Source organism: Oryctolagus cuniculus, chromosome 1 (assembly GCF_051225735.1).
Source record: "Oryctolagus cuniculus isolate XC-2025 breed Fujian yellow rabbit chromosome 1, ASM5122573v1, whole genome shotgun sequence".
In the NCBI taxonomy this organism is placed as follows: domain Eukaryota; kingdom Metazoa; phylum Chordata; class Mammalia; order Lagomorpha; family Leporidae; genus Oryctolagus; species Oryctolagus cuniculus.
Window position 1 is genome coordinate 31,644,752 of NC_142867.1, and position 14,544 is coordinate 31,659,295.

Below are 14,544 nucleotides of genomic sequence, written 5' to 3' on the forward strand. Positions count from 1 at the left end.
TTTAACGATACAACGATTCCAACACGGCTTACCTGGTACTTGGCTGGGTTTCCACGGCACCTGGAGTATTACCGGAAGCAACCCCAAACCCTATCTGTCAGCCCTGGAGTCGCAGTACAGAGAACTAAAACCCATGGCCCCAGCCATCCCACCTGGCTCCCTGAGTCACTATTCTCCAGGCTGAGTCTGAGCAAGAACCCAGTTTACTCCTCTCTCCAATACTTTGTTTTTTGTTTTTGTTTTCGTTTTTGATAGGCAGAGTTAGACAGAGAGAGAGAGAGACAAAGGTCCTCCCTCTATTGGTTCACCCCCCAAATGGCTGCTACAGCCGGCACTGTGCCAATCCGAAGCCAGGAGCCGGGTGCTTCCTCCTGGTCTCCCATGCGGGTGCAGGGCCCAAGCACCTGAGCCATCCTCCACTGCCTTCCCCGGGCCACAGCAGAGAGCTGGACTGGAAGAGAAGCAACCGGGACTAGAACCCAGTGCCCATATGGGATGCTGATGCCACAGGCGGAGGATTAACCAAGTGAGCCACAGCGCCAGCCCTCTCCAACACTTTGTAAAGGTAGCTGACAGCAAAGACAGAGTGGCCTGGCCGGCTTTATGCCCCATCAGTGGCTCCTCAAGGCTTTCGTAAAGCAGGCTCGAACATCAGACTCACAGATGAGTCCACTGGTACTTAACTCTTGCCATTAAAAACGCCACAGCGGTCGCTCAGCCAGCCACAGCCCAAGGCACGGCTTCACATAATCCTCACAGTAGGTAAGAACACAGAGCAGCGCTTCCACTGCTTCCACTCCCTGGAAAACACAGCCTCCAGGGTGGGCGAGAAGACGCACGGGAGGGCTGCTTCACTGGGATGGTTTTCCACTGTGGACCCAGCGTTGAAGGTGAAGGCGACTTTTCCCACTGCTGACCTGGACGGTGTGCAGCATTGCAGGCGTAGCTTCTTTCTGTCAATCCCGTCTGATCTTGACTCTTCTCTGTTTTGAAGAAAGAATGTTCTCAATGTGCACAGTTGTAGTGTTTTGTTTTTGTAGATCCCTTGCCACACAGCCTTCATAAGCAAAACTGTAGGACCCTGCAAAGAGAATAGAAATTTCTATTTGCAGTCAGTTTGGTTCAACTCAGCTGAATTGAATCCAACAAATGCACATGGACTATAGATTCCAGGATTAAAATGTGCTAGACTCTGGGGAGAAACGTGTGTAGAGGACACAGTGACCCAGGGGTTACAATGGCAGTTACGACGCCCATGTCCTACATCAGTGTCCCAGGTTTGATCACTGGCTCCAGCTCCCTGCTCATGCAGACCCTGGGAGGCAGCAGTGAGGGCTCAACAATTAGGTTCCTGCCACTCATGTGGGAGACTTGGATTGCCTTGAAGGCATCTGGGGGTTTGAAACAGCAAAGGGAAGCTTGCTCACTCTCTCTTTCTCTCTCCTTCCCTCTCAAATATATAATTTAAAAAAAAAAAATCTTGTAGAGGAAGAGACATAAAGCAAGGTTCCTGTCTTCCAAAAACCTGAGACAGCGAGAGAGACATATGCTCATGAAACAACCAAATGATTGGGCATGTGTGGTAAACTCGCTCATTCAACAGAAATCCTGAATGCTTTCAGTGGCTCGGGGTCTGTGCTGGGCACAAACTGGAGATAAACGGTCGAATGAAACATAATCTCTGCCTTCAAGGTGCTCACAGTAAAACAGAAAAACCAGAGAAGTAAACAGTGGCTACACTGGACTATGATGCAAGGTGAGGGTAGCAAAATGGGACCAAGGAATCCGGGCCAGGTGTGGGAGGAGAGGACTCCAGGGAGGCACCACTAAAAGGAAGCAGAGAATGAGAGAGAAAGAGAGCGAGCGAGGGAGCAAGCAGGTGCAGTACTGACCAAGGAAAGTAGGGGTGATACTGGCGGGGGGGGGGGGGTTATAAATGTGTCCATTAGACAACTCTCACAAAGCATGTTCTTTTTAACAGTCAGGTAAGAAACAAGAACACTACGTGGATTAAGGGAACCATGAACGGAAATGGGCTGGGCTACTGAAAGATGCTGGGAGAGGAGGAACGGGGTTGAATCCAGGGTTCCAGCGTATACATTGGTATAACAATTGAAGGGAAACTTTGATGCTATCACTTCTTAAAAATTTAAGTCCAGGGACAAGTGTTTGGTGCAGCCAATTAAGATGCCACTTGGTCAAACAGTACTTTATACTTTGTGTCTGTGTGGCTGCAAAACTTGAAATCTTTACTTAGTATAGAGTTGATCTTCTGTATATAAAGATAATTAAAAATGAACCTTAATAAAGAATGGGATGGGAGAGGGAGTAGGAGGTAGGATGGGAGTGGTGGTGGGAGGGCAGGTATGGAGGGAAGAACCGCTATAATCCAAAAGCTGTACCTATGAAATTTATATTTATTAAATAAAAGCTTTCTATTAAAAAAAGATGCCACCTGGGGCACCTACGTGTTCATGTTGGGGTGCCTGGGTTCAAGTCCTGCCGCTGTTCCCAACTCCAGCTTCCTGTTAACCCACACTGTGGGAGGCAGCAGCTGATGGCTCCCTGGGCTCCGTGGGAGAGACTCAAATTGCATTTTGCATTTCAGGCTCCTGCTTCAGCCTGGCCCGCCCCCAGGTGTTGAGGCATTTGGGTGGGAGATCACTCTCACGCAGTGTGTGTTTCTGTCTTTCAAATAAAATGAAAATGAAGAGAATTTGGGGAGAAAAAAGAGAAAGGATGATAGTTACCATCAGGAAAACATGTGAAAGTACAAATCTCAAAAACGAATGAAAAGAAAAATCTCATGATTCATACTGCATTTTTACTTTTTCCTGGATTTGATTTGTAATATATTTAGTTAAGGGATTTTTTCACCTGTATTAATTAGATATGTAAATTTCTTTTTGTACTCATTAGAGTTTTTTAAAAAGATTCATTTTATTTATTTGAAAGGCAGAACCTGCCACACCACACCACAGGCCCCACACATTAGGTTTTCTTTTCTTTGTTAAGATTTTTATTTATTTGAGAGGCAGGGTTACAGAGAAAGAGAGAGAGGGAGAGACAGAGAAAAAGGTCTTCCATCTGCTGGTTCACTCCCCAGATGGCTGCAACAGCCAGAGCTGGGCCAATCTGAAGCCAGGGGTCAGGTGCAGGGACCCAAGTACTTAGGCTATCTTCCAGTGCTTTTCCAGGCCATAGCAGAGAGTTGGATCAGAAGTGGAGCAACCAGGACATGAACCAGCACCCATATGGGATGCCGGCACTGCAGACAGTGGCTTAACCCACTCGTTATGTTTTCATGTCGGAGTTAAGTTGGCTTTCTTAAAACGTGTTAGAAAGAGGCTGACCTCCTCTGCTTTCCAAAAAGACATATTATTACGCAGTTATTTCTTCTTTATGCTCAGGGGGAGTTGCCACTGAAACTGTTCAGGTCTCCAGTTATCCCTGGGGTAAGATTTTTTTTAAATGAATTTAATTTCTTAAATACACATCATGCTACTTAAATTTTTTCCTTTCCATGTCAGTTTCTGATTTTGAGCTTTTGGAGAAATAAGTACAAAACTGTTGGACTAAAAATGTTTAAGGCCGGCGCTGCAGCTCACTAGGCTAATCCTCCGCCTTGCGGCGCCGGCACACCAGGTTCTAGTCCCGGTCGGGGCGCTGGATTCTGTCCCGGTTGCCCCTCTTCCAGGCCAGCTCTCTGCTGTGGCCAGGGAGTGCAGTGGAGGATGGCCCAAGCACTTGGGCCCTGCACCCCATGGGAGACCAGGAGAAGCACCTGGCTCCTGCCATCAGATCAGCGTGGTGGGCCGCAGCGCACCAGCCACTTGCGGCCATTGGAGGGTGAACCAATGGCAAAAAGAAAACCTTTCTCTCTCTCTCTCATTGTCCACTCTGCCTGTCAAAAAAAAAATGTTTAAACATCCTTCTAAAAAATTCAAAATAGTGCTATCCTACAAATCCACAATCCCACTCCTGGGTCTATACCTGAAGAGAATGAAGCCACAGTCTTCATCCTAAAGAGACATCTGCTCTCCCATGCATGCTGCAGCCATCCCCACAGCAGCCAAGATAGGGACTCAGTGCAGGCATCCATCCACAGAAGAGTGGGCAAAGAAAAGGTATGCACAGTGGACTGCTATGCAGCCCCAAAAAAGGCTGAACTCCTGTTACATGCAAGAATGTGGATGGCCAGACAGGGCATTCTATGACATGATACAACCCAGGCGCAGAAAGACAAATGCTACAACGACCTCACTCTCATGTGGACTCTAACAAAGTTGATCTCATCAAGTTGGGTGTAAATTGTGGGAAGGAGGCAGGCAGGAGGAGTGGGGACAGGTTAGTCAGTGGGTGCAAGGTGACAGCCAGATGGAAGGAACAAATCCCGGGTTCCATTGCCAAATTGGGTGCCTGTGGCTCACAATAATATATTGTGTATTTCAAAGAGGATTTTTTAAAAAAAGATTTTATTTATTTTTTTGAGAGGCTGAGTTACAGAGAGGGAGGGACAGAGAGAGGTCTTCCATCTGTTGGTTCACTCTCCAAATGGCCACGGGGCCAGAGCTGGGCCAATCTGAAGCCAAGAGCCAGGAGCTTCTTCTGGGTCTCCCACGCAGGTGCAGGGTCCCATCTTCTTCTGCTTCCCCAGGCCATAAGCAGAGAGCTGGATGGGAAGAGGAGCAACCAGGACATGAACCAGCCCCCACATGGGATGCTGGCACTGCGGGCAGTGGTTTAGCCCACTATACCACTGCACTGGCCCCTCAAAGAGGATTTTTAATGTTCTCACCACAAAGAAATGATAAATTGTGAAGGTACACAAATCGCTCAGATTTGGTCATTACATTGCAATGTATGTAAACATTGCATTGTAACCTACAAATATGTATATTCTGTGTCAATCACAAATAACACAACAATAAAAAAAGAAGTGTTCCCCTAATAACAGTCAATTAGAAGTTAGATCTTGGTTATGAATCTGGTGTCTGATACTGATTTGCTGATCCAGTTAAGAAAATGTTCTCTATTCTAGTGTTTATCTGTAGAACGGGGTTATCTCTAAAGCCATTTATCTGACCCATTCCAATTTGGTTCCTTACTTTGATTTGGAGCGAGTTTTTTAAGGACTAAAATGGGGGTCAATTTTTAACCCATGTGTGGTAAATTAAGACAAAGCCCCACAGATGTGTAGCTTTAATTGTTCTCAAGTTAATTTTGCACTGACAAGTCTGAAACTGTCACCATGAACTCTGAGATCATGGTCTCAGGACTCCCACCTGCACCCCAACCTCCCGGGCTTGGGACTAGGTGCATTCCAGCACTGAGCACTGTTGCTCAAAGGGAGTTAAGAGACATCTCCCAGTTTTGAAAAGGAATAGTTATCTGGTCCCAAATCTACCCTTTTGGGAAAATTCACATTTTTTAATTTTTGTTTTTTCCTGTTCACGAGTAAAGAATTCACTTTTTAGGTCCAAGTCTGCGACAAAATGGACAAGAGCGCCATCTGCTGAAAAGACCTGAAATTCCATGTTTTCCTTGACTGAGTCACTTGGGACCCACTGGATAAAAAGGAGGATTCAAGGATGGGCACTGTGGCACAGTGGTTAAGACACCACTTGGAGAGCCGGCACTGTGGTGTAGGTTAATCCTCTACCTTTAGTGCCGGCATCCCATATGAGAGCCGGTTCGAGTCCCAGCTGCTCCACTTCTGATGCATCTCCCTGCTTAATGCACCTGGGAAAGCAGAAGATGGCCCAAGTGTTTGGGCCCCTGCACCTATGTGGGAGACCCAGAAGAAGCTACTGGCTCCTGGCTTTGGATTGGCCCAGTTCTGGCCGTTGCGGCATTTGGAGAGTGAAACAGCAGATGGAAGACCTTTCTGTGTCTCTCCTTCTAAAAAACAAACAAACCAAAAAAAAAAAAAAAAAAAAAAAGGAAAGGAAAGGAAGACAGACACCATTTGGGCCACCCACATCCTATATCAGAGTGCCTGGGGTCGAGTCCCACCTCTGCTGCCAAACCAGCTTCCTGCTGATGTGCACCTCGGGAGGTGACCCAAGAAGGCTCAAGTGCTTGGGCCTCTGCTACCCATGCAGATAACCTCTAAGAGTTCCTGGCTCTTGGCTTTGGCCTGGCCCAGCCAGACCAGATGCAGGCATTTGGGGAGTGAACCAGCAGATGGAGGAACTCTCTATCTCTGCCTTTCAAATGAAAAAAAAAATCTTTAGAAATGAAGATTCATAAGCTCTAAGCCTACTGAATTGGAATTTGTGCAGGCAGCACAAATTAAATTAAATTTGGGGGCACTTTGAGGTTTAGGAGACAAATGCCTGAGTACCCAAACTTGCTTGATGAGAATCCCCAGGATCCCTGCTGAACCTCCTGCTGCCTGCTCTAGACTTACTGAATCAGGATCCCCAGGAGAGGGACCTGGGGGTTGAGGCACAAAAATCCACTCAACATGGATTAAAGACCTAAATCTATGACCCGACACCATCAAATTATTAGAGAACATTGAGAAACCCTGCAAGATATTGGCACCAGCAAAGACTTCTTGGAAAAGACCCAGGAGGCACAGGCAGTCAAAGCCAAAATTAACTATTGGGATTGTATCAAATTGAGAAGTTTCTGTACTACAAAAGAAACAGTCAGGAAAGTGAAGAGGCAACCGACAGAATGGGAAAAAATATTTGCAAACTATGCTACAGATAAAGGGTTAATAACCAGAATCTACAAAGAGATCAAGAAACTCCACAAAAACAAAACCAACAACCCACCTAAGAGATGGGCCAAGGACCTCATTAGACATTTTTCAAAAGAGGAAATCCAAATGGCCAACAGGCACATGAAAAAATGTTCAAGATCACTAGCAATCAGGGAAATGCAAATCAAAACCACAGTGAGGTTCCACCTCACCCCGGTTAGAATGGCTCACATACAGAAATCTACCAACAACAGATGTTGGCGAGGATGTGGGGAAAAAGGGACACTAACCCACTGTTGGTGGGAATGCAAACTGGTCAAGCCACTATGGAAGTCAGTCTGGAGATTCCTCAGAAACCTGAATATAACCCTACCATGCAATCCAGCCATCCCACTCCTTTGGAATTTACCCAAAGGAAATTAAATTGGCAAACAAAAAAGCAGTCTGCACCTTAATGTTTATTGTAGCTCAATTCACAATAGCTTAGACCTGGAATCAACCTAAATGCCCATCAACAGATGACTGGATAAAGAAATTATGGGACATGTACTCTATAGAATACTATACAGCAGTCAAAAACAATGAAATCTGGTCATTTGCAACAAAATGGAGGAATCTGGAAAACATCATGCTGAGTGAAATAAGCCAGTCCCAAAGGGACAAATATTATGTGTTCTCCCTGATCAGTGACAACTAACCGAGCACCAAAAAGAAAACCTGTTGAAGTGAAATGGACACTATGAGAAACGGTGACTTGATCAGCCCTTGCCCTGACTGTTGATGAACAACTTAATACTTTATCCCTTTTAGTATTTTTTTGTTTGTTCTACTTAATACTATTGGTTGAATTCTGTAATTAGTACACAATTATTCTTAAGTGTTGAAACTTAACTGAAAAGTTAAATACAAGAGTGGGAATAAGAGAGGGAGGGGATGTACAATTTGGGACATGCTCAATCGGACTTGCCCCAAATGGTAGAGTTAGAAACGTGCCAGGGGATTCCAATTCAATCCCTTCAAGGTGGCAATGCCATCTCACTAGTCCCAGTGATCAATTGCTGTTCACAATTGATCATAATGATAGGACTAAGAGTCAAAGGGATCACATAAATAAGACTAGTGTCTGAAAATACTAACCAATAGAATAAAAAAGGGAGAGAACAATCCAACATGGGAAGCGGGATACACAGCAGACTCATAGAATGGCAGATGTCCTAAACAGTACTCTGGCCTCAGAATCAGCCCTTAAGGCATGCGGATCCAGCTGAAAAGCCCATGAGAGTATTTCAGGCATGGAAAGCCAAGACATTCTGGCGCAAAAAAAAAAAAAAAACCTAAATGAAAGATCTCTGCGAGTGAGATCCCAGTGGAAAGAACAGGTCATCAAAGAAGGAGGTACCTTTCTCTGAAGGGAGGCAAGAACTTCCACTTTGACTATGACCTTGTCTAAATGTGATCAGAGTCGGTGAACTCAAAAGGCCTCCATAGCCTTGGCAACTCATGACAAGAGCCTAGGGAGATTACTGACGCCATAAACAAGAGTGTCAAATTGTTAAGTCAACAACAGGAGTCACTGTGCACTTACTCCTCATGTAGGATCTCTGTCCTTTATGTGCTGTACATTGTGATTTAATGCTATAACTAGTACTCAAACAGTATTTTACACTTTATGCTTCTGTGTGGGTGCAAACTGTTGAAAGCTTAATATATGCTAAACTGACCTTCTGTATATACAGAGAAATGAAAATGAATCTTGATGTGAATGGAAGGAGAGAGGGAGCGGGAGAGGGGAGGGTTGCAGGTGGAGGGAAGTTATGGGGGGGAAAAAGCTATTGTAATCCATAAGCTGTATTTGGAAATTTATATTCATTAAATAAAAGTTAAAAAAGTTTATGGAAAATCAAAAAATAAAAATAAAAAAAAAGAATGCAAGTCCTAGAAGGTGACTATTGGGTAAAATCTGCAACTGAATGTCTCTTAATGCTGGAGATTCCGTCTTGCAAGGACACAATTATGGGGCATTGGTCTGATGCATAAAAGAGTCAGATGTGCAGACCAGGCAGCAAGCCCACAGCCAGGTCGGCCCTGGGTTCCTGTCCTGTCCAGCTCCACAGTTTAAGACCCAGTGCATCCACCAACATTCTTGCCCAAGCTCCGCCATTTCTGACGCCAGTTAGTGCATCTGAGCTGCCACCCGCCGGATGGAGAGCCGCCCCCTCCCCTCCCAGCCTGACCTGCCCTGGGAGCCTCTTTAAGCTTTGCTAAACCTTTGTGCCACACTACCCCACCCCTTTGTGTCCTTTGCCCCCTTGGCCAACACCCGAGGCTCAGAGCTCCTTCCGGAATCACGTCTGTGCCCAGCAGACGCCACGTGGCTGCTTTGTGCGGTGGCCAGGCGGTGAGCCGGCCCTGTTCTGAGGTCTGGGCCCGGCTCTACAGCTGCCGGGGCAGACACATCAAAGAGCGCTGTTCTCTTCTCCAGACCAAACAGAAATGCCAATTACTTCAGAGCAACCCTGTGGAGATTTAAAAAATAAAGTTTGCTTGGGCAGGCACCGCGGCTCACTAGGCTAATCCTCCGCCTAGTGGCGCCGGCACACCAGGTTCTAGTCTCGGTTGGGGCACCAGTTCTGTCCCGGTTGCCCCTCTTCCAGTCCAGCTCTCTGCTGTGGCCCGGGAGTGCAGTGGAGGATGGCCCAAGTGCTTGGGCCCTGCACCCCATGGGAGACCAGGAGAAGCACCTGGCTCCTGGCTTCGGATTGGTGCAGCATGCCAGCTATAGCAGCCATTTGGGGGGGGGGGGGTGCGAACCAACGGAAGGAAGACCTTTCTCTGTCTCTCTGTCTACTCTGCCTGTCAAAAATAAATAAATAAATAAATAAAAATTTTTTCTGCCCTGTCAAGCCTGGGCTAGAAAGACTTAAAAGATAGAAATAGAGCTTTAAATGCCACTTGTCATAAATATATGAAGGAGAGACCAAATGAGAAATCTCCCAGTTTAGCCACCAAATACTGGTTCCATCTCATGAGACTAACCACTCTGCAGCCTGGCTCTAGGGATTTTTTTCCCTTTCTTAAAATTATCTTGAGGATTTTTTTTTTTAAATTTCAAATTACAGCCGTTCCTCAATACCCCTGGAGAACTGATTCTGGGGACCCCCCTCCCCCAGCTAAGCATAGCGGAATTCTCAGATCTTCAAGTCTCTTTTAAGATGGTATTTGCATATGACCTGCACACACCCTCCTGTACCCTCGACATCATCGGTGGATTACTTACAGCAAGAATGTCGGTGCTACATAAACAGTCAGTGAGGGAGTTGGGGGGGGGGGTCCACACGTGCTCAGTATAGATGCAGGTGCAATTCCCCTCCCCCCGATATTTCTGATCTGCGCTTGGTTGGAGCTGTGGCTGTGGCCCCCGTGGGTAGAGAGGGCGGCTGTGTCTGTTTCTCTCTGGTTCTGAGTTCTGCAGGCACGCCCCGGGTCAGGAGTGGGCTGACGGGGCTGGCACGGATCGGGAGGACGCCCCACAGTCGCCACACCACTGGTTCCCTTCTCTACAAACAAGGGATCTGCTTGATTTTTCCCAGCTATGAAGCTGCCCTGCTGACCGAGGTGCACCTGTCTATCTGCCTTCTTTTTCAGCTCCTGCCAGTCACAGAGGACTTCCTCCATTTCTGCCCTAGACGCACCTGCCTGTGTGGCGAGTCACAGGGGCACCGAGAGCCGAGCTCAGTGGCTTTCCCAGCTGCCCTGCAAAGCTCCAGGGCCTGCACAGACTTCCTCAGGGGGTGCTGGAGAGCCCTGAGTGGGGAAAGAAGGAACACAGCTCTCGACGACTCAGCCAAACCCCAGCCCCCAGATCCAGCTCACTGGGTTTTTGTATTTCATGCTGTTGCGCCTGCGAATGCAGCAGAAGATCCCAAGTCCTTGGGCCCCTGCACCCACGTGGGAGACAGGGAAGAAGCTCCTGGCTCCTGGCTTCAGCCTGGCCCAGCCCCAGCTGTTGCAGCCATTTGGGGAGTGAACCAGTAGATGGAAGATCTCTCTTTTTTTATCGCTCCCTCTCCCTGTAACTCTGCCTTTCAAATAAATAAAATAAATCTTAAAAAAAAAAAAAAAAAACACACGTCATGTCCTGTGTGAGACTGGAAAAAGAATTTCTCACCTAAGCCAGTTGAAGACTGCTCAATGAAGTTATCACCTGAAACCTATACCATTTATCCATTTTGTATTTCATGCATATTATGGTTGAATTCAGTCTTCTTACAAATAGGCCACAATGAAATTCCCAAACACATACCAAAAAAAACTCTGGGCCAGCGCTGTGGCATAGCGGGTAAAGCTGGCGCCAGTTCAAGTCCCAGCTGCTCCACTTCTGATCCAACTCTCTACAATGGCCTGGGAAAGCAGTAGAAGATGGCTCAAGTCGTTGGGTACCTGCACCCGAGTGGGAGACCCAGAAGCTCCTGGCTCCTGACTTTGGATCAGTGTAGCTACAGCCATTGTGGCCAATTGGGGAGTGAACCAGTGGATAGAAGATCTCTCTCTCTCACTCTGCCTCTCCTTCTCTCTGTGTGTAACTCTGCCTTTCAAATAAATAAATAAATCTTTAAAAATAAAAAAAAAAAAAAAAACCTCTTGTCTTTCCTGGTATACAGGGATAAGGAATCACAATACGAGTTCTCCATACCTGTGTAGAGAGGTCTCCTACCCTCTGGGCTCTGGTCCTTGTATCCCTGCACAGGGCTTGTTTCTCTGCATCCCCAGGACGACTTCTGCCTTTAGCACCCTTGGGGACATGCCTTCCTCCTCCCCCAGGATTCTCCCGCCACTTCAGTGTGGGCTGCGGTTCCTTAGGCTCCCACTCCACTGAGAACCCTGCAGGCAGCTTTGATTTTCATCGCCCGAGGCCCTGAGCCTTGTCTCCTTTCCCCTCCTGGTTCCAACCCCAAGAACGCCCCCGAGGCACTGGGAATGCGCTGGAAGGGGGATGGGGTGCTCCCGGTTACCCTGAGGTCTGCGGAGAAGGCAAGGACCAGGTGAGTCTGGGCACAGAGGTCAGTGATGCGTCAAATCCTTCAGCCCAGGAGGGTTCCTGGAGAGGCTAAGGCACCTGGCCTTCCATGCAACTGCCCACTTAACCTGGGAGTTTCGTCCATTCCTTTACCCACGTCCTGTTGAGCTCCGACTTCCTGCTCACACCAACCGAGGCAGGAAGATACAAGCGTGAAGAAGAGCGAGCCGGCTCCCCGCCATGGAGCAGGTGCTCTTGTGGGAGAGAGAGAACACGCAAACCAGCAGCTCCTGCTCCGGGCAAAGAGTTTTAATTTTCTTCAACAGGTTTCAGGTCTGTTTCTATTGAGCCTGACCGTGCTTAAAACAGCGCCCCGATGCTCCGAGCTGAGTGCAATCACCTGCAGGGGTTAAATAGGCCTCTGTGCCGAAGGTGACCCGTAAACTGAATTCAAATCCAGTCAGCTGGGGGCCTGGGCTGTGGCGCAGCAGGTTAAGCTGCTGTCTGCAGCGCCACCATCCCATCTGAACTCTGGTTCGGGTCCTGGCTGCTCCTCTTCTGATCCAGATCTCTGCTATAACCTGAGAAAGCAGTAGAAGATGGCCCAAGTGCTTGGGCCCCTGCACCTGTGTGGGAGACCCGGAAGAAGCTCCTGGGTTCAGCCTGGCCCAGCCTGGATCTTTGTGGCCATTTGGGAAGTGAACCAACGGATGGAAGATGTCTCTCCTTCTCTTTCTGTAACTCTTCCGAATGAATAAATAAAGCTTTTAAAAAAACAAAAAGCTGTCAATCATCCAAAGCTGACCTCTGCTGCTCTCATAAGAGTCATGCTTGCCCTTGAATAGCTGAGGTCAGAATATCTTCACTCACGAGATAAACTCTGGGGTGTTTTGTCTCCTAAGCCCCTGACTATGATTTTCTAAGAAACCGTTCTACCCAGTGGAAGACCTAGCCCACGGCATAGCTCCCCACACTGATCTCCTGCTGCCTCGCTCGTGTTGCCTGCTGCACCGTCAGTCCCAGGCCTCTGCTAATGGCTCACTCTGCTGTGAACTGCCCCAGCGTTTGCCATAGTTCAGTCATTTTTTTTCTTCTGTGTGTGCAGCTCCATGACAGCTGTTTTTCTTCAGAGATTATGTTTGAGCAAGGCCTGGGTTGGGAGGACATTTTCTCCTCTCTGAATATAATCTGCATCCCTAAAACTAAACACACGGCCACCAGATTGCGATCAACTCACACATATATCCTCCTCACACATATATCACACATATATAAGCTTCAGCCTGAGGCTGGTACTGTGGTGGAATAGGTAAAACCGTAGCTAGCGGTGCCGGCATCCCATATAGGTGCCGTTTCGAGTCCTGGCTGCTCCATTTCCAATCCAGCTCCCTGCCAATGCACTTGGGAAAGCAGTAGAGGATGGCCCAAGGGCTTGGGCCCTTGCACCTTCATGGGAGGCCCAGAAGCAGCTCCTGGCTCCTGGCTTCAGCCCAGCTCCCACCCTTGCGGCCATTTGGGGAGTGAGCCAGTGGATGAAAGATCTCAATCTCAATAAACAAGCCTTTAGAGAGCAGCAGCTCTGTCCTTTCTTTCCTTGATCCAAACCATACTTGCCAACAATCCCCCCCTACACACCCCCGAATTATCTTCCATCACTCAGCGGATTCACTACCAGACGGCCGGATCCACCTTTTCTTCCGTCTCTACCTCTACGCCTCCTCTTCTGGCTCCCACGTCACACAAAACAAAAACGCAGACACACGCTGGGGCTGTACTTGGGAGCTCCGGTCCTCAAGTTCACCAGAGGACTTAGGATGAACGTTGCAGGACTGCTGGAGCCCGTCATACCCTTGCGGCCCCCCCTTCTCCCCATCAGCGTTTTTCTTCTTTCTCCCTGGGAAGACACTCCTCCACCTTCAGGGTTACAAACTACCCATTTCACTGTGTCTCTCAGCACACAGAATATTTAGTAAACATAACCACACTCCCTTTGCCACATCACAAGAGTGACACTGATGTAACAGTGTTTTGATTTCCAAAGGTTTCATAATGTTAAATATTTATTGAATTAAAAAAAACCGAAATAGAAATAAATGCCACACCTCGGGACTGGTTAGTGTCTCTTTAAAGTCTCTTTTCATTTATCGGGTTCTTCTGTCCCTTGCTCTCTGTGCAGTTTCTCTGTGGAAGAGCCGCAACTGCTTCTCCACGTTTTGAGAACGAGTATATATCCTGGCGGGGGAATTTCACATCACAGGGTTCTGAGATTTGACTTGGCACGCTTGCTTATCTTTACACCGCAAGGCATTAAGTAATTTGAATATACTGCTGTCTACGTTATAAATGTTAAAAACATACTTGCTATAAATCCCAAAGGCTCTTTTTCCCAAAGAAACACTCCAGTTAATTTCCCCAAATAACCTTTCCGCTCAGTAAGCTCCCCTTTGTAAGTTCCCAGATGCGCTTCCTTTTTATTTTAGGTTTATTTTTAAATCCTGGGTTAGCAGGCGATATTCGCCTTGCTTTTGCAGGGCGCACCCAGGATGAAAAACGGAGAGCAAAGCATTTCTAACATGTACTTCCATGAGACACCCAGTAGAGGGCGACATTCCCCGTAGGATGACACTCGCATCGTCCCGGCTATCACACTCGTGGCAGTGTTTTGGAGCCTCCTGAGCCGCCGGGACTTCCGATCTCACTTGTGTAAGTCGCGACCGCGTCCTCGGTTCGTCTGATCGCCGCCGACTTTTCTCACCCTAGTTCCTCCGCGGGCCCCGCCGTGGCCAGCGGGCGGCGATAGCGCAGACAGACCCGC

General features: G+C 47.7%; 1 long non-coding RNA gene across 8 annotated transcripts; it reads right to left on the reverse strand.

Moving 5' to 3' along the window:
• Window positions 1-1,043: 1,043 nt before the first annotated feature.
• LOC149128338 (uncharacterized) lies at window positions 1,044-13,614 on the reverse strand. 8 transcript variants are annotated; one of them, XR_016230236.1, is made up of 3 exons: window positions 11,725-13,540; window positions 2,469-2,684; window positions 1,044-1,081 (listed from the first exon to the last, which is right to left on the reverse strand). It is a non-coding gene; the product is annotated as an uncharacterized LOC149128338 (long non-coding RNA). The 8 variants fall into 8 exon arrangements; XR_016230234.1 differs by having other exon boundaries at window positions 2,469-2,688; XR_016230230.1 differs by having other exon boundaries at window positions 11,406-13,530.
• Window positions 13,615-14,544: the final 930 nt, after the last annotated feature.